Source organism: Giraffa tippelskirchi, chromosome 1 (assembly GCF_054371585.1).
Source record: "Giraffa tippelskirchi isolate mGirTip1 chromosome 1, T2T-mGirTip1v1.2.pri, whole genome shotgun sequence".
Taxonomy (NCBI): Eukaryota; Metazoa; Chordata; class Mammalia; order Artiodactyla; family Giraffidae; genus Giraffa; species Giraffa tippelskirchi.
The window spans coordinates 33,926,378-33,947,435 of NC_137275.1; the positions used below are offsets into that span (position 1 = coordinate 33,926,378).

At 37.8% G+C, this 21,058-nt stretch overlaps 1 long non-coding RNA gene across 2 annotated transcripts in view; it reads left to right on the top strand.

The window, feature by feature from the left end:
• The first annotated feature begins 314 nt into the window (after positions 1-314).
• LOC145512058 (uncharacterized) overlaps positions 315-21,058 on the top strand; it is a 59,300-nt gene continuing 38,556 nt past the window's right edge. For both annotated transcript variants that reach the window (XR_014058263.1, XR_014058270.1), the window contains exons 1-2: positions 315-430; positions 7,910-7,935. This is a non-coding gene — a long non-coding RNA (uncharacterized LOC145512058). The remainder of the gene's footprint in view (positions 431-7,909; positions 7,936-21,058) is intronic.

A 21,058-nucleotide genomic window follows, 5' to 3' on the forward strand; every position in this document is an offset into this window, starting at 1 on the left:
CAATCAGTCACAGTTACTAAGCTGCTCTTCAGTGTACTGGATTCGTCCTGAGGTTCTTCTCCCTTCGGCCCCTTCAGGTTAGTTGCACCCCAGGCATTGGCACTTGAGTAGAATTAGACTCATTCTTCACAGGTGGAGGAGGTTCCTTCTCTTCACTCCCAACTCTTCTCCGCATAGATTTCTCTTCCTCTAAGGATGATATATCCCAGTCTTTTTGATGAACACGTCAGCAACATTAATTCCACCAACTGGCTTATTCCCTGCCCTTCTTCCGGTTCCGCCTGCGACTGGAGAGCGTGAGGCAGCGGCTGAGCACCATCGAAGTGGACAAGATGGCGGCGCCGTGGATGTGCTCACGCTGCAGGAGAACATCACCTTCTGCACGCTGGAGGACGAGAAGTGTCCAAGCTGCCAGTCGTGGGTGGACCAGGTGCTGCTAAATTACTAATTCTGGTTTTTAAATCACTAGAGAATAATAATAGTAAGTATAAAATATATTGTGGTGATTATTAGGTGCTTATATTAAATTTCATAATAGCTGTCTGAATCAGAGTTACTTTTGTATATATGAAGGTAAACACAGTCAAGTTAAACAATTTGCCCAAGATCACACAGTGGTAGGGCCAATATTTACATCTCATTGGTCTGGTTCCCAAACCCATCCTTTTACTGACAGCTTATAAATTCCAATTCTTGCTGTTATTTTACTTTTTAATCCTCCACTTATTTTGCTTTCTTATATGAAGACTTATTTTTTCTTCCTGTAATATCTCCCTTTACTTGGTTCAGTTTCCCAAAAGGATTGAGTGACCATTCAAATGAGCTAGAGCAGGAATGAGAGTCATACTCAGCCATTGTCTCTTGGATCTTCTCAACCCAATAAAATAAATGCTATGATATGAATCTGGAATGGAAATGCTGCTATAATGAAGATCTTCTGAGTTTAAAACTATACATTGATTAGTGTGATCTTATTGGGTTAATAGCTAGCTTTCCTACTAGCTTCTAATCCCACAAGTGTAAATTCTTAACTTAGATGACTCTCCTTTGTCATACCTCAGTAACAGCACAATCTTGAGTCTTAGGCTTGCACTCTGTTGTGTCCTAGATGACTAGCCTAGATTTTGGTCCAAATTTATTAAGGTCCACAGCCATGAAGACTAAATGCCATCATGAAGACAATCACAATTAATATTAGGTAGTACAGCATGTAGGATCAATTTAAACTTCTATTCAAGTCCCAATGCCTGGGGTGTAACTAACCTGAAGGGGCTGAAGGGAGAAGAACCTCAGGATGAATCCTACTGGAGCAGCTCACCAAGTACATGCTGCACTCACAGGAGTTTTGCACATCGCAGCTGTACGACCTGGAGGAGCGGCTGCGCTGGAGCCTGGCCGAGGGCGAACAGAGCAAGAAGGTCCTCACCAAGCAAGCGGGTGAGATCAAGCTGCTCAAGGAAGAGTGTAAACGCAGAAGAAGTTGATCTCCACCCAGCAGCAGATGATCGAGGCCAAAGCCAGCTATTACCAGTGCCATTTTTGTGACAAGTCCTTTATGAACCAAGCTTTCCTACAAAGTCATATCCAGCGCTGCTATCCTGAGGATTCACATCTTGAGTATAAGACAAGGGCACACAGGGACAAGCTCCAAAGTGAGATCGACATGTTGAAGGAGCAGCTGCAGCTCACCAAGTCCTAGCTAGAGGCTGTACAGCATGCCCATGCAGTCAGGTTCTCTAAGGAATATGAAATGCAGAAAACAAAAGAGGAAGAATTTTTGAAGTTATTTGATAGGTGGAAAGAAGGAGAAACTAGTTGATGGGCTACAGTCTATGAAATCACAAAGAGTTGGACATGACTTAACAACTAAACAACAATAGCAGCAGTACCATTGGAGTCTGATTGTTGATCTAAGATCAAAAGATGTTAAACACAGGAACATTCTTTGTCTCCATACACCAATCTCTCCAAACTATTCTGTGGAAGTAGATATTAATCTTACAGTTTTGTTTCATCATAATTTATTGCTGTAACTCTTATTTTTGTTTGTTTTTAGTAACAAAGAGTGCATTTATCAGATTTTTTTTGATATATTAACTATGATGGTCTTATGATCTGTTCTTGTGTAAAAGAGTAGTTACTTTGGGCTTAAGTAATTCCAGTAAGACAGTGCATATCTTTGGGCTAATAGTCAATGTTCCTTCTATAGTCAACAAAAGAGTCCGAAATGCAGTACTTGGGTGCAATCTCCAAAATGACAGACTGATCTCTGTTTGTTTCTGAGGCAAACCATTCAATATCACAGTAATCCAAGTCTATGCCCCAACCAGTAAAGCGGAAGAAGCTGAGGTTGAACGGTTCTATGAAGACCTACAAGACCTTCTAGAATTAACACACAAAAAAGATGTCCTTTTTATTATAGGGGACTGGAATGCAAAAATAGGAAGTCAAGAAATACCTGGAGTAACAGGCAAATTTGGTCTTGGAGTACAGAATGAAGAAGGGCAAAGACTAACAGAGTTTTGCTAAGAAAATGCACTGGTCCTAACAAACTCCCTCTTCCAACAACACAAGAGAAGACTCTACACATAGACATCACCAGATGGTCAACACCAAAATCAGATTGATTATATAGGCAAAGAGGGAGAAGCTTTATACAGTTAGCAAAAACAAGACCAGGAGCTGACTATGGCTCAGATCATGAAATCCTTATTGCCAAATGGATACTTAAATTGAAGAAAGTAGGGAAAACCCCTAGACCATTCAGGTATGACCTAAATCAAATCCCTTATGACTATACAGTGGAAGTGAGAAATAGATTCAAGGTATTAGATCTAATAGAGAGAGTGTCTGAAGAACTATGGACAGAGGTTCATGACATTATACAGGAGGCAGTGATCAAGATCATCCCCAAGAAAAAGAAATACAAAAGGCAAAATGGCTGTCTGAGGAGGCCTTACAAATAGCTGTGGAAAGAAGAGAAGTGAAGGCAAAAGAGAAAAGGAAAGATATACCCATTTGAATGGAGAGTTCCTAAGAATAGTAAGGAAAGATAAGAAACCCTTCCTCAGTGATCAGTGCAAAGAAATAGAGGAAAACAATAGAATGTGAAAGACTAGAGATCTCTTCAAGAAAATTAGAGATACCAAGGGAATTTTTCATACAAAGATGGGCACAATAGGGACAGAAATGGTAATGGTATGAACCTAACAGAAGCAGAAGATATTAAGAAGAGGTGGCAAGAATACACAGAAGAACTATACAAGCAAGATCTTCATGACCCAGATAACCATGATGGTGTGATCACTCACCTAAAGCCAGACATCCTGGAGTGCAAATTCAAGTAGGCCTTAGGAAGCATCGCTATGAAAAAAGCTAGTGGATGTGATGGAATTCCATTTGAGCTATTTCAAATCCTAAAAGATGATGCTGTTAATGTGCTGCACTCAGTATGCCAGAAAATTTGGAAAACTCAGCAGTGGCCACAGGACTGGAAAAGGTCCTTTTTTGTTCCAATCCCAAAGAAAGGCAATGCCAAAGAATGCTCAAACTACCACACAATTGCACTCATATCACATGCTAGCAAAGTAATGCTCAATATTCTCCAAGCCAGGCTTCAACAGTACACGAACCATGAAATTCCAGATGTTCAAGCTGGTTTTATTTTATTTTTTTTCAAATAAATTTATTTATTTTAGTTGGGGGCTAATTACTTTACAATATTGTAATAGTTTTTGCCATACATTGACATGAATCAGCCATGGGTTTACATGTGTTCCCCTTCCTGGACCCCCCTCCCACCTCTCTCCCCATCCCATCCCTCTGGGCCATCCCATTGCCCCAGCCCTGAGCATTTGTCTCATGCATCGAACATGGAATGGTGTTCTGTTTCACATATGATAATATACATGTTTCAATGCTATTCTTCCAGAAGGTCCTACCCTCACCTTCTCCCTCAGAGTCCATAAGACTGTTCTATGCATCTGTGTCTCTTATTCTGTCTCGCATATAGGGTTATCGTTACCATTTTTCAAATTCCATATATAGGCATTAGTATACTGTATTGATGTTTTTCTTTCTGGCTTCCTTCACTCTGTATTATGGGCTCCAGTTTCATCCATCTCAATAGAACCGATTCAAATGTATTCTTTTTAATGGCTGAGTAATATTCCATTGTGTATATGTACCACAGCTTCCTTATCCATTCGTCTGCTGATGGACATCTAGGTTTCTTCCATGTCCTGGCTATTGTAAACAGTGCTGCGATGAACATTGGGGTACACGCGTCTCTTTCAATTCTGGTTTCCTCGGTGTATATGCCCAGCAGTGGGATTGCTGGGTCATATGGCAGTTCTATTCCCAGTCTTTTAAGGAATCTCCACACTGTTCTCCATAGTGGCTGTACTAGTTTGCATTCCCACCAACAGTGTAAGAGGGTTCCCTTTTCTCCACACCCTCTCCAGCATTTACTGCTTGTAGACTTTTGGATAGCAGCCATTCTGACTGGTGTGAAATGATACCTCATTGTGGTTTTGATTTGCATTTCTCTAATAATGAGTGATGTTGAGCATCTTTTCATGTGTTTGTTAGCCATCTGTATGTCTTCTTTGGAGAAATGTCTGTTTAGTTCTTTGGCCCATTTTTTGATTGGGTCGTTTATTTTTCTGCAATTCAGCTGCAGGAGTTGCTTGTATATTTTTGAGATTAATTGTTTGTCTGTTGCTTCATTTGCTATTATTTTCTCCCATTCTGAAGGCTGTCTTTTCACCTTGTTTATAGTTTCCTTTGTTGTGCAAAAGCTTTTAATTTTAATTAGGTCCCATTTGTTTATTTTTGCTTTTATTTCCAATATTCTGGGAGGTGGGTCATGGAGGATCCTGCTGTGATTTATGTCAGAGAGGGTTTTGCCTATGTTTTCCTCTAGGAGTTTTATAGTTTCTGGTCTTACATTTAGATCTTTAATCCATTTTGAGTTTATTTTTGTGTATGGTGTTAGGAAGTGTTCTAGTTTCATTCTTTTACAAGTGGTTGACCAGTTTTCCCAGCACCACTTGTTAAAGAGATTGTCTTTTCTCCATTGTATATTCTTGCCTCCTTTGTTGAAGATAAGGTGTCCATAGGTGCGTGGGTTTATCTCTGGGCTTTCTATTTTGTTCCATTGATCTATATTTCTATCTTTGTGCCAGTACCATACTGTCTTGATGACTGTGGCTTTGTAGTAGAGCCTGAAGTCAGGCAGGTTGATTCCTCCAGTTCCATTCTTCTTTCTCAAGATTGCTTTGGCTATTCAAGGTTTCTTATATTTCCATGCAAATTGTGAAATGATTTGTTCTAGTTCTGTGAAAAATACCATTGGTAGCTTGATAGGGATTGCATTGAATCTATAGATTGCTTTGGGTAGTATACTCATTTTCACTATATTAATTCTTCCAATCCATGAACACGGTATATTTCTCCATCTGTTTGTGTCCTCTTTGATTTCTTTCATCAGTGTTTTATAGTTTTCTATATACAAGTCTTTTGTTTCTTTAGGTAGATATATTCCTAAGTATTTTATTCTTTTTGTTGCAATGGTGAATGGTACTGTTTCCTTAAATTCTCTTTCTGTTTTCTCATTATCGGAGTATAGGAATGCAAGGGATTTCTGTGTGTTAATTTTATATCCTGCAACTTTACTATATTCATTGATTAGCTCTAGTAATTTTCTGGTAGAATCTTTAGGGTTTTCTATGTAGAGGATCATGTCATCTGCAAACAGTGAGAGTTTTACTTTTTCTTTTCCTATCTGTATTCCTTTTATTTCTTTTTCAGCTCTGATTGCTGTGGCCGAAACTTCCAAAACTATGTTGAATGGTAGTGGTGAAAGTGGGCATCCTTGCCTTGTTCCTAACTTTAGGGGAAATGCTTTCAATATTTCACCATTGAGGATAATGTTTGCTGTGGGTTTGTCGTATATAGCTTTTATTATGTTGAGGTATGTTCCTTCTATTCCTGTTAAGCTGATTTTAGAAAAGGCAGAGGAACCAGAGATCCAATTGCCAATATCCATTGGAGCATCAAAAAAGTAAGAGAGTTCCAGAAAAACATCTACTTCTGCTTTATAGACTATGCCAAACCTTTGACTGTGTGGATCACAACAAACTGTAGAAAATTCTTCAAGATATAGGAATACCAGACCACCTGGCCTGCCTCCTGAGAAATCTCTATGCAGGTCAAGAAACAACAGTTAGAAGTGGAAATAGGACAACAGACTGGTGTGAAATAGGGAAACAGCACGTCAAGGCTGTATATTGTCACACTGCTTATTTAACTTCTATGCAGAGTATATCATGAAAAATGCTGGACTGAATGAAGCGCAAGCTGGAATCAAGATTGCCAGGAGAAATATCAATAACCTCAGATATGCAAATGACACCACCCTATGGCAGAAAGTGAAGAGGAACTAAAGAGCCTCTTGATGAAAGTGAAAGAGGAAAGTGAAAAAGTTGGCTTAAAACTCAACATTCAGAAAACTAAGATTATGCCATCTGTTCCCATCACTTCATGGAAAATAGATGGGGAAACAGTGACAGACTTTATATTTTCCGGCTCCAAAATCACTGCAGATGTGACTGCAGCCATGAAATTAAAAGAGGCTTGTTCCTTGGAAGAAAAGCTACGACAAGCCTCGATAGCATATTAAAAAACAGAGACATTACTTTGCCAAAAAAGGTCTGTCTAGTCAAAGGTATGGTTTTTCCAGTAGTCATGTATGGATAGGAGAGTTGGACTATAAAAAAAGTTGAGCACCAAAGAATTGATGCTTTTGAACTGCAGTGTTGGAGAAGAGTCTTGAGAGTCACTTGGACAACAAGGAGATCCAATCAGTCCATCTTAAAGAAATCTGTCCTGAATATTCATTGGAAGTACTGATGCTGAAGCTGAACCTCCAATGTTTGGTTACCTGATGTGAAAAACTGACTCATCTGAAAAGGCCCTGATGATGAGAAAGATTGAAGGTGGGAAGAGAAGAGAATGACAGAGGATGAGATGGTTGGACGGCATAACTGATTCAATGGACATGAGTTTGAGTAAACCCCTGGAGTTTGTGATGAGCAGGGAGGCCTGAGTGCTGCAGTCCCTGGGGTTGCAAAGAGTTGGACACGACTGAGCGACTGAACTGAACTTTAATGAACTGTAGTCTTCCATGTACCCTCAGTTTCATTTCTGAATTGACAGAGGAAGACAAAAAGATGTGATTTCTTCTTGACATTGTATAACTTCTATAATAATTTAATACAAAATCCAGAAACATATTACATGATTTTGGGTCAGTTTCTGAATAATATGGCCTAATATCATCATGTATGCTTTAAAAATTGGGTTTTTCAATCAGTCTCATAGTTATAACTCAGGAATGATACAGACAAAATGCTTTGGTAATTTCCTATTATATTAACATTTTCTATCAGATATTAGAGTAAAACATAAAGAATTGATATAATTTAAAATATGTATACATATATATATTTAGTTAGATTAGCCCACATTCCTCTAATTACTATCATCCTTTGTCCAATAAAATCAAAGAGAAAATTCAATCAAAAGGAACATTCTCTGGAGGGTAATTCATAATAAAATCTATTTTTCTGTTTCTATCTTAAAGAAAAAAAACATAGCCACAGAAGATGAGATATTCAAGTCTACTTACTGGAACGCAGTAATAGAATAAGCATGGAAACCAGATTAAAAAAGCTTTTAAAACTATACTCATTTTTCTTCATTATTTTTTAATGTAATACCAAGGAAAAGATTTAGTTTTCACAATGGTGAATTATTAAAACTAAGGAAAGTTCAAGTTCTCTTCTTGATAATGGGTGTGTGTATTCTCTTCAGCAAAATGAGTCAAACTGTGCTTCAATTTCTCCAGGTACCACACCAACTTTGAAGGACCAGGTAGGTGGCTTAATGATTTCCCCTATTCTTTTTTCATCCTATGTGTACCTTGTCTCTTTTCCTTTTTGTTTTTCTTTGGTTTTTGTCTCTACGGCATTGTTATTTTTATTAAATGGTGCTATGTAAAAAGATATACTTTTAAAAACTAAAGGAAGTCAACTGAGGAATGTTAATTGGAAGAACTGATGCTGAAGCTCTAATACTTTGGCCACCTGATGCAAAGAGGTGAGTCATTGGAAAAGACCCTGCTACTGGGAAAGAATGAAGGCAAAAGGAGAAAGGGGTAACAGAGGATGAGATGGTTAGATAGCATCACCGACACAGTGGATGTGAATTTGAGCAAACTCCAAGAGATAGCGGAGGAGAGAGGAGGCTGTTATGCTTCAGTGCACAGTCACAGAGTCAGAAATGACTTAGCAACTGAAAAACAACAACAACTAAAATGTAATATTGATTTTTAAGCAAGTAAAGAAAGTGAAAGAATGTGTTAGTCGTTCAGTCATGTCTGATTCTTTGTGACCTCATGGACCATAGCCAGCCAGGCTCCTCTGTCCATGGAATTCTCTACTCAAGAATACTGGAGTGGTTAGCCATTCCCTTCTCCAGGGGATCTTCCTGACCCAAGGATGCAACCTGTGTCTCTTGGTCTCTTGCATTGGCAGGCAGATACTTTACTGTCTGAGCCACCAAGGAAGCACATAAATAAAGAAAAGTGTTTCAAATAAATGTAAAAGATATAAAGCACTAAGGATATTAAGTATTTGGAGAAGTAGAAATCTGACAACACATGCTTTTGAAGGAAAAGAAACTACTTGCTCTAATCACATTTTTAAGTTTATACAAAAGAAGATGGAAATAAATATTCCAAAGGTCTTGCTCTTACTTAACAAACTTGGGAAAAACATGTAATAATAGCAAGAAGAGTTAATTCCCCCAGGGACACCCCTCAAGGAATGGAGGGCAGGAGCCTGCGAACAAGGATGCCCCAGGCGCCATGAGGCATCCACCCACTGATCCCCAGCTTTCTGTTCCTTTGGACTCTTCCAATAATAAGCTAAGACATTGCAAGCACTCTTAAACTTTGTTCTTTGTATTATTCTTGTTGATGGGTAAGGTTAATTGGCATTTTGTTTTTGTTGACAGTACATACTTTCTTTACCATATTTTTTAATTAAAATCTTTACAAAAATATAGAATTTAATTTTTTATTTTTGTTTATCTCTAACATGATTTTTTTTTTCCTGACACATCCTGAGAGATCAAAAAAGTCCAGAAACAGGCTCTTAAAAGAAACTTATAAATACCACACATCATACTGAAGCCTAAATCTTAAATACTTAAACTAATTATCAATCTGATTCTCAAATAAACCTGCTTTGTTATTTATACATTCATAGATTCTATTTTGAAGATTATCAAATTTCTGTCTGGTGAGTAAGTCTGGCAGTCATATCTATGCTTCTCAAATCGTCTCACAACTATGGACTTTTACAGGACTGTCACAAGACCAGTTAAAAGTGACCTTGGGGATATGAAAGAAAGGACACTTCAAAATCTTTCTAAAGAAATGATCTTAGGCACTTGAATTGGGGTATATAAGAAGGCATATCACAAGTGGTTTGATAAAATAACTCCAGTGAAGTGCCTATACTTTTACAGATGAACATTTTTTGCTTCTTTGTTATACATCAGTACATCAGTGGGAAAGCCTGATGGTTCAGTGGGTAGAGAATCTGCCTGCAATGCAGGAGACACAGGAGACGTGGATTCGATCCTTGGGTTGGGAAGATCCCCTGGAGGAGGAAATGGCAACCCACTCCAGTATTCATGCCTGAAAAATTCTATGGACAGAGGAGCCTGGCAGGCCACAGTCCAACATGTGGGGAAGCATTGGACATGACTGAGTGACTAAGCACATACACGCTCAGCAAATCAGTCCATAAGAACAAACCACAAATCCTGACTCGAGTAATTTTTTAAAAAACTGTGAATCTCAGAAACCTCCAATGATAAATAAAGAAGATTTTGTAAAACAAACAAACAAAAAAGACAACTTTATCACTCACTATAAATAGCCTTGCCAAGTTGTTTTTGTTTATTTAGTTTAGCTTTTACTATTTTTTATTTTTGCTATATATGAAATAAGAGATTATGATTACTAAGGTTCTTAGCAGCTAGAAAACATAATTTTTTTCACTTGTGTAGAATATAGAGCAGCAGATGTTACCCTTTGTATTATGCATGCTTAACTTTTCATATACTTAGAGTAAACTCATTTTTGCTCAAAGTGTATTCTCTATTTTTTCTAGAAATTCATTATTTAAGCATATATTTATGGAACCTATTGGCAATGATGTGATAAGATGATAGGGAAAAGATAGCATTAGTGAAATTCTATCTTACCCATAGACCACTAGTAAAAAAGAGTAGAAACTTCTTTCATTTAGTATACACTGTTATAACTTACTGAGTAGTATATTTTTCTTTGAATAAACTTCCATACAGAGGTTTTATCTTTCTTTAGAGGATCTTAAAAAGCCTTCCTCGATTTCTGTAATTCTTTTCCCTATTTTGTCCTCTTTCTTTTTTTACCAACAGTACATTAATTCAGTTCTCATGGCCTGAAACATGCACTATGCTTTTAAAAACTTTTTATTTTGTACTGGAGTATAGCTGATTAACAATGTTGTAATAGTTTCAGGTGAACAGGGAAGGGACTCAGCGATACATATACTTGAACCCATTCTCACCAAACTCTCCTCCTAGCCAGGTTGCCACATAATATTGAGCAGAGTGGAACATACACTATTATAAAAGCTTTTAGGCAAAGTATTTGCTTTTCATCTATTCTATTTCAAGACTGTCATTCAGCCACTGAATAAACCTTTAAACATTACTCTTATGATGTCAAAAAGTTTAACAATCTTTCATTACATGCAAATAAATTACTACTTAAGAAAAAGCATTCAAGATCCTTGCCATTTAACTTTAGGTTATCATTCTTTTCTTTTCTCCTTTTCAATCTTCTAATATGTATTTTTTAGCTATTTTGTCATACTAGACGGTCTTTTGTTATATTTTGTATGTATTTCCACCTGCCCATAAGGTTACCGTTGCTTGTGAGTATTATCTTCTCTTCGGCTTCCCTGGTGGCTTATGGTAAAGAAACCATCTGCCAATGCTAGAGACGTGGGTTCGATCCTTGGGTCAGGAAGGTCCCCTGGAGAAGGAAATGGCAACCCACTGAAGTATTCTTGCAAGGGAGGAAATCCTATGGACATAGAAGCCTGGTGGACTATTGTCTATGGGGTCCCAAAAGAGATATGATTTGCTGACTAAACAATAATTATCTTTTCATTCCTAAAACTGAAGTAATAGGGCCTTGTTGACTATGCTAAAGGATTTGACTGTGTGTATAACAACAATCTGTGGAAAATTCTTCAAGAGATGGGAATACCAGACCACCTTACCTGTCTCCTGAAAAAACGTGTATGCAGGTCAAGAAGCAGTCATTAGAACTGGATATGGAACAGAGGACTGGTTCAAAATTGAGAAAGGAGTATATCAAGGTGTATATTGTCAGCCTGCTTATTTAACTTCTATGCAGAATACATCATATGAAATGCGAGGCTGGATGAATCACAAACTGGATCAAGATTGCAGGAAGAACTATCAACCTCGGATATGCAGATGATACTACTCCAATGGCAGAAAGTGTAGAGGAACTAAAGGGCCTCTTGATGAGGGTGAAGAGGAGAGTGGAAAAGTTGTCTTAAAACTCAGCATTCTAAAACTAAGATCATGGCATCCAGTCCCAGCACTTCACAACAAATAGAAGGGGAAGAAGTGGAAACAGTGAGAGATTTTCTTTCCTTGGTCTCAAAAATCACTGCAGACTGTGACTGCAGCCATGAAATTAAAAACACTTGTTCCTTGGAAGGAAAGCTATGATAAACCTAGACTGTGGATTCAAAAACAGATATATCACTTTGCCAAAAAGATCTGTATAGTCTAAGTTGTGGTGTTTCCAGTAGTCACACACAGATGTGAGAGTTGGAACATAAGGCTGAACACTGAAGAATTGATACTTTCGAAATGTGATGCTGGAGAAGATTTTTGAGGGTCCCTTGGACAGCAAAGAGATAAAACCGTCAGTCCTAAAGGGGGACTTCAAACCTGAATAATCATTTGAATGACTGAAGCTGAAGCTGAAACTCCAATATTTTGGTCTCCTGATTTGAAGAGACAACTCATTGGAAAAGACCCCGATGCTGGGAAAGATTGAGGGCAGGAGGAGAAGGTGGCAACAGACGATTAGATGGCTGGAGAGCATCACCAATTCAATGAACATTAGTTTGAACAAATTCAAGAAGATAGTGAATAACAGGGAAGTCTAGTGTGCTACCGTCCATGGGGTCTGGTCGTGGAAAGCCAGACATGATTTAGCAACTGAACAACAACAGGATGGATGGATGCCCTTACCTCATACTGCAGAGAGAAAAGAGATATATATTTTTAAGGACTTACCGCTATCATATTTACTGGTCTATATTTTCTTTATTCCATTCAGATCATTAAATATGGTGTTCAGGTTCCTATATAAATCCAATCCCTCTCTATACTCTAGAGTTCATTCTTTTTCACCTTATCAAGGTCTTTGCATCAAAGTCACTCCCTTTCTTGTCTGAATATTAAATTTCTTCCTCTTTACTGTATCATTATATCAGTGTGAAAAATGCAATCCATTTCCAGGACAGAAAGGTTGCCAAGTTTGGAAGCTAGTCTGGTTTATGATTCTAAGCTTCCTGAATCATATATTAAATTTTCTCAATACATTAATTTATTTCAATGCAGCACATGATGATTCCTGTTAACTGAAAAGAAAAATAAACAGGTATATATCATATTTTAAATTCGGAGAGGTAAATAATTATGTGGCATATAAACCACAAAATGCTGGCATATAGTAAAAAGGTTAACGTTGACATAGAATTTTCTGATCATAAGAAGAATAAAGTGAAAGGAAGTGAAGTCGCTCAGTCATGTCTGACTCTTTGCAACCCCACGGACTGTAGCCTACCAGGCTCCTCCATCCATGGAATTTTCCAAGCAAGAGTACTGGAATGTGTTACCATTTCCTTCTCCAGAAGATCTTCCTGACCCAGGGATCAAACCCAGGTCTCCTGCATAGCAGGCAGACGCTTTACCATTTGAGCCACCAGGGAAGCTCATGTAGCATTTAATGGATAGTGTGAAAAAAATGAGATCAGTTCAATTTGCCAAGCTGACTTTCCTATATATCTTTTTAAAGAACTATTTTACTTAATAATTCAATGATCTTCCTAGTAAAATAATTTTATTCACCTGAGTGAAATTCTCAAGTGAACTTGAAAATTTAAAAGGAGGAAATATATAGTGAATTCTCAACCAGAACCCTATGTTCTAAATATCTGGAGGGTAAACCATGCCCAAGGATAAAATGTTCAACCTTTAAATCAATAAGTGATAAAGGTAAAAGCATGATTCACATATAAATGCAAAATAGTCATCAGTCAAAGATTTTATTTTACTCAGTAATTGATAAGGAAACAGTAAGATGTTAAAACTGGTTTAAAAGATTTCTAAGAATAGAAATGTACAGAAGCAATCAGGAATACTAAAATAAAGTTACTAATACATGCAAAATTGCTCAATACAAAAAAATAAATTAAAAGGTGATATTTGGAATTCTATCTTCCACCTGGGGTTTGGGATGGAAATCAATTGCATCTCCACTAGACACAATTATCTGTGTAAACAAAAAGAACTTGAGCCTTCCAAGTTAACTTCCATTTGTACAAAGTTGTATACCAGATTAGTAAAGACAGTGAAAGGTATACACTCCCAAAGAACCAGGCTGCCCCCAAGTGCCCACTAGCAACACCTAGCATTCCACAGAGAGGGTTCAGTTCAGTTCAGTTCAGTCGCTCAGTCGTGTCCGACTCTTTGCGACCCGATGAATCGCAGCACGCCAGGCCTCCCTGTCCATCACCAACTCCCGGAATCTACACAAACCCATGTCCATCGAGTCAGTGATGCCATCCAACCATCTCATCCTCTGTCGTCCCCTTCTCCTCCTGCCCCCAATCCTTCCCAGAATTAGGGTCTTTTCCAGTGAGTCAACTCTTTGCATGAGGTGTCCAAAGTATTGGAGTTTCAGCTTCAACATCAGTTCTTCCAATGAACACCCAAGGCTGATCTTCTTTAGGATGGAATGGTTGGATCTCCTTGAAGTGCAAGGGACTCTCAAGAGTCTTCTCCAACACCACAGTTCAAAAGCATCAATTCTTTGGCACTCAGCTTTCTTCACCGTCCAACTTTCACATCCATACATGACTACTGGAAAAACCATAGCCTTGACTAGACAGACCTTTGTTGGCAGAGTAATGTCTTTGCTTTTCAATATGCTATCTGGGTTTGTCATAACCTTCCTTCCAAGGAGTAAGTGTCTTTTAATTTCATGGCTGCAATCACCATCAGCAGTGATTTTGGAGCCCAAAAAAATAAAGTCTGACACTGTTTCCACTGTTTCTCCATCTATTTCCCATGAAGTGATGGGACCAGATGCCATGATCTTAGTTTTCTGAATGTTGAGCTTTAAGCCAACTTTTTCACTCTCCTCTTTCACTTTCATCAAGAGGCTCTTTAGCTCTTCTTTGCTTTCTGCCATAAGGGTGGTGTCATCTGCATATCTGAGGTTATTGATATTTCTCCCGGCAATCTTGATTCCAGCTTGTGTTTCTTCCAGCCCAGCGTTTCTCATGATGTACTCTGCCTATAAGTTAAATAAGCAGGGTGACAATACAGAGAGGGTACTAGTAATCATTTACTCACTTTAGTTTTTCACATTTTTTTCTAATACAAATATGTTCCACAAGGAGGCAGCCTAGAGAGCCGCCTTATGGAAGATTACAAGATAATGAGGCCTGAGGTTTCCTGATTTTAAAGCCCAAGTAAGATTTCCCTAGTGGTTCAGTGGTAAAGAATCCAACTGCAAAGCAGGGGGCCCAGGAGACAGTGGTTTGATCCCTGAGTCTGGAAGATCCCCTGGAGGAGGAAATGGCAACCCACTCCAGTGTTCTTGCCTGAGAAATCCCATGGACAGAGAAGCCTGGTAGGCTACAGTCCGTAGGGTTGCAAAGAGTCTGACATGACTGAGCACACACACGCACAGACATAGAGTTATCAAATGAAACATCTGATTGACACTAATTTTGCTATGAACAGAAGCAGATTTCTGAACTGGAACTTTCTTGATGATCCCTCTACTTCTGTTTATATACATGCTAACAGAAATATACATTAATATTGACATTATAATTAAATTATAACTAAAAAAACTCAATTTTAGTGGACAGTGTTACTAATTTTTAATGTAAAGCCGTCTGGTCCCATCACTTCATGGCAAATAGATGGGGAAACAGTGGAAACAGTGACAGACTTTATTTTGCCGGGGCTCTAAAATCACTGTAGATGGTGACTGAAGTCATGAAGAGTTGGACACGACTGAGCAACTGACTTGAACTGAACTGAATACTTAACTTTACGTTAAGAATGCTTGCTGCTAAGTCGCTTCAGTCGCGTTCGACTCTGTGCGACCCCATAGACGGCAGCCCACCAGGCTCCCCTGTCCCTGGGATTCTCCAGGCAAGAATACTGGAGTGGGTTGCCATTTCCTTCTCCAATGCATGAAGCGAAAAGTAAAAGTGAAGTCGCTCAGTCATGTCCGACTCCTAGCAACCCCATGGACTGCAGCCTACCAGGCTCCTCCGTTCATGGGATTTTCTAGGCAAGAGTACTGGAGTGGGGTGCCATTGCCTTCTCTGGTTAAGAATGCTTACTTTACATTAAAATTAATAATAAGCATTACTACATAATAATAAGCAAATATTATTTAAGGATATATAGAAAAGTTCATAATCACTCTTGTCATCATATTTATTTTGATATCCTCAAGTCTTGAAAACATTAATTTAAATCACAAACTGTCAGTACAGATAATAAGATCTAACTTTACTCAGAAAACAGTTCTTTTTATTTAGTTTTTTTAATACTTTTCTGATCAGAATCCTGTGAGATAAATCTGAAAAAGTTTTATAATGAAAAAGAGAATATTATTTCAGTTTTTCAAAAATTATGTCATTCATTCTCATTCCAACTGAGAATTCTATACTGTTTTCCATGGATTTTCTTTTCAAGTCGAAGAGAAACCTTTCATTCTACTTCCCTTTTGGCCTTTTCTAGTAATGTGAACCCTTTCACTGGGCATTAACCTCCCTGAAACCATTAAGCCCTTTGTATTAATTCACACTGAAAAAGCCCAGACGGTTCACTGGTGGAAAGGTCCATATCTGTGTTGTATTGTTTCTCCATCAGGATTATTAATACTGTAAGAAAATTGCTCACAAAGGTATTCTCCTCCTTACTGCATTTTAATAAGCTGCTTATGCTAAGCAGGTGTCTGCAATTGTTGTGCTGCTAAGAGGGGCACACACATCGATCCAGGGGATAAACAGGTGAATCTGCTTTAGCTGAGTCATTTACATGTCTCTATAAAATATGTATGACCAAATTTACATATCAATGTAAATAGCAATAGTTAGATGTTTCTTTTGGCTCATCTTGAGAGGTAAAAGTAAGAAAGATACTAGGGATTTAGAAAGATTATCCTGAAATTCTCATTAAAGCATACAATACAGGTGCAAAAGTAAAATGCATACTGATTAAAAAAAAGTATCCTAAGCATTTTGAACTCTAAAACCACTCAAAATTTCTCCCAGGAGCACACACATAATGTGTTTGAATTCTGGGTCACCACTTTGAAAAAGTTCAGGCACAAATTACTTGAAAATTCTAAGATTTACATAAAATTGGTAGCAGTATTAGATGCCATTCTATAGGATTCAGGCTTTGGCTTTTTTCTTTAGATTGTATAGGATTTTTACTATGCTCTTGGCCTGAGAGATACCAAAATTTCTCTCCAGAATTGGAGAAGTGATTATAAACAGGGATTGGACTTTTTAACTTGAGTGTACAGAAAGCAATATACTCTTACTTGGTACTTTATGCTAAAGCTTGTGAGAAATGCTGCATCTCCAACGACTCTTCCCCAGACCTAAGAATCATGATTTCCATTTAACAAGATGCCCAGGTGATCCATATGCACATTAAAGTTTGAGAATCATTGCTTTAAAGACATTCATGTCTTCTGCCTCCCATGACTTCAACTTCATCCTTCATGAAATGAGTTCTGAATGCTGAGACACTGCAATGTTATCACAATCTATTCTAATATGAAAAAAATTCTCAAACAGAAGATAATTGAAAACTATGGCTCAATACTACTGCCATATTGATTTTACTAAAAGATAAGCTAGATGATCTTGCTGCTTGACTCTGTATAATAGTTTCTACTATGTCTCTAAAATAAAATCCAGCCCCTGACATACAAGGCCTATAATGATGAGGGCACAGCCCAAACATGTCACAATCAAACATAAATTCTGTTCTCTAGACATAAAAGTAATCAATCCTGAGTGTTCATTGGAAGGACTGATGCTGAAGCTGAAACTCCAATACTCTGGCCACCTGATGCAAAGAGCCGACTCATTAGAAAAGACCCTGATGCTGGGAAAGACTGAAGGCAGGAGGAGAAGGGGACAACAGAGGACCAGATGGTTGCATGGCATCACCGACTTAATGGATATGAGTTTGAGCAAGGTCCAGGAGTTGGTGATGGACAGGGAAGACTAGAGTGCTGCAGTCCATGAGGTCGTAAAGAGTCAGACATGACTGAGCTACTGAACAACAACAAGGCATATGGTAGACACTTGGAATTTTTGGAACTGATATTATCTTTCTTGCCTCTGTTTTGCTTATATAAACATTCTTCTGGCTAGAATGCAAGGTCTGCCTCTGTCCCTCTTTTTCCATCTGATAAGCCTTCTACCAAGTGTATTCACTGTGAAGCCTTGACTAATTTCAGACTCTCCTTACTATAAAATTTTATTTATATTTCTATGAGAACCTCCTTTGGAACTCTAATATATATATTAATATACATGTATATGTTCAAATCTTATTCACACTATAGAGATAAAGATAGGAGAGTTATTCATCTTTACATCCCTATGCCATAGGTTGTGGACTCTAATATATTAAAGAATGCATGAAAGAATAAAAGAGTATTCCAAAGCTTCCAGTTTTTTATATTCATGTTTAGTCTTAGAATAGCATACCATGACAATTAGAAGTTCAAGTTTAGTATTTACCACATTGATAAAGAATCTGAATATTACCTTGAAAAAATAAACTCTCTGCTTCCTCACTCTTTGTTGTTTAGTCTCTAAGTCATATCCAACTCTTTGTGACCCCATGGACTGTAGCTTGCCAGGCTCCTCTGTACATGGGATTTCCCAGGCAAGAATACTGGAGTGGCTTGCAATTTCCTTCTCCAGGGTATCTTCCCCACCCTGGGATTGAACCCACATCTTCTGCATTTCAGGGGGATTCTTTACCACTGAGCCACCAGGGAAGCTCACCCCAGACTTAGAGCGTCAAAAAAAAAAAAAAGAGAGAACAGAGAGAGAAAAAATGCGTCTGGTTTACATCACCATCTCTTATCTGTAGAAGAATTTGGAAGTCTGTCAAGATAGAGTATTCAGTACCACCCCACTTCGAGTTTCTGTTATTCATAAAAGACCTAATACTTTCATAAGCAATATAGTTATTAAAAGGAAAAATTGTCTATTTACTGAAAAAGGAGAAGAATTGGTGGTTAAAATCCTTTTAAGCACCCTTTCAAACATGGTATTATATCATTCTATAATGAAATTTAGGTAAGCAGGTTGCTTTGCATAAACAGAATAAATACAAAGAGAATAAAAAAGTAATGCTTATGGGACAAACAATTAAAGTCATTTATTTCTATAATATTCTAGAAATACTGGCTTAGACACAATTTTCAGTATTTCATGACAAACTATGTTATTACAATTGTCTATATCTAGTTACATTAGTACTGGTTCAGTGTAAAACCCTTATGTATAATTTAGATTTTGAGATAAAACAATGGGATTTCTACCGTTTCTTGGAACATTTAAGTCTTCTCTTCAGCCTCATGGTCATTTTACATCTAAAATGCCTTCTATTTCCTTTAATAGAATCCCCAATTGTTATATTTACTTTGGTATTTATTAATGAGTCCATTATTTATTGATTGCTTACAAGCAATTATTAAGAACCTTGTGAAAAATGATTTTGTTAGCATGAGGATAATAATGGGGTAAGCAAAGGACTACTGCTGCTGCTGCTAAGTCGCTTCAGTCGTGTCTGACTCTGTGTGACCCCATAGACGGCAGCCCACCATGCTCCCCCGTCCCTGGGATTCTCCAGGCAAGAACACTGGAGTGGGTTGCCATTTCCTTCTCCAATGCATGAAAGTGAAAAGTGAAAGTGAAGTCGCTCAGTCGTGTTGGACTCTTCATGACACATGCATTCCTCTCTAATTAAAGGAACGATGCTTGAAGGAAGCTGGCTTATCTGTCTCCATGGCCCTAATACTAAGTATGGTTCTAAGTCGTGAATCTGAGAATTATTTTTTCTGCATTTCTGACAAAGTAACAGCTGTTATTTTCAACCATTGCTTTTCTCTATTTACTCCATTACTTCTTACTAAATTTCATATTAAATAAATCCCAGAATTTCTCAAGCTGTTTTTCATCTCTCAAGTTTTTTTTTTTTTCCTTTAAAATGTTTAACTGGAATAATTTAATTGTGGTAGCATTTATTCTTAAATGGGATAGTTCTTCAGATTGCTCTTCCAGCATCCTCATTTGTTTTCTGGGCCTGGTAGTCTTCATTAGAAATGATATTTTTCCTTTCCTAGGTCTAAAAATAACAACATATATGTATTGTAGTCTCTTGTGTTTTTTCCCCATGAATGAAAGTCTCTTCATTATTTCTGAGACTCCCACACATTTTTAAAACATTTTATTTGAGTATAATTGCTTTACAATGTTGTGTATAGTTTCTGCTGTACAGGAAAGTGAATCAACTATATGCATACACATATCTCCTCTTTTTTGTGCTTCCTTCCCATTTAGGATACCACAAACCACTGAGTAGTGTTCCCTGTGCTATAGCGTAGGTTCTCAAGGTTTTCTTTAGTTATCTATTCTATACATGTGCTGTGCCTAGTCGCTCAGTCGTGTCTGACTCCTTGTGACCCCATGGACTATAGCCCGCCAGGCTTCTCTGTCCATGGGGATTCTCCAGGCAAGAATACTGGAGTGGGTTGCCATGCCCTCCTCCAAGGGATCTTCCTGACCCAGGAATCAAACTGGCATCCTCCTGCACTGCAGGTGGATTTTTTACCAGGTGAGCTACCAGGGAAACCCATTTTATACATCATAGTATATATATGTCAATCTCAATCAGTGATTAAGACTTCATACTTCCATTGCAGAGGGCACACGTTGAAACCTTGTTTAGGGAACCAAAATCCCACATGCCACCGAGCATGGAAAAAAAAGATAAAAACATTTTTTTTAAGTACTTAAAAATGTCCTACACATTTTTACTTTAAAGCTATTATCCAATTTCTCTATTAATCATCTCCTTGAGTTATACTTTTCTCTTTGTTGATTTTTTGTGCTTAGTTTTTGAGGTCTGTTTTTTCCAAGTTGAGGATCAAGTTCTGCATCACAGTTATCTTCTGGGCCTGATTACATTGGCTCCTGGGCTGTAGAAACAGTAGCAAAGCATCTATTTTGGGGCAGTTGAGGGTAATAATTGGCATCTTCAGGGATAATAAGCACTATAGTTTTTGCTTCTTTTTCTAAACCTTCTTTTGATTCATAGATAGTTCCTTTTCTTGTTGTAAGTTCTGTTTTGAATTCAATTGCATATTAGCAAAACCTATGTTTTCTATGGGCTTTCTTGGGAATGCTTGGTGCTTCATCAAGTACTTGAAATAGCACACAGGTTTTTAGACTGATTCTATCTTAAAACTAGAAGTACATATCATTTTAAATTGGCCTTGAAAAATAATTTGTATTTTATAGTCAAGGCCAAAATTCAGTCA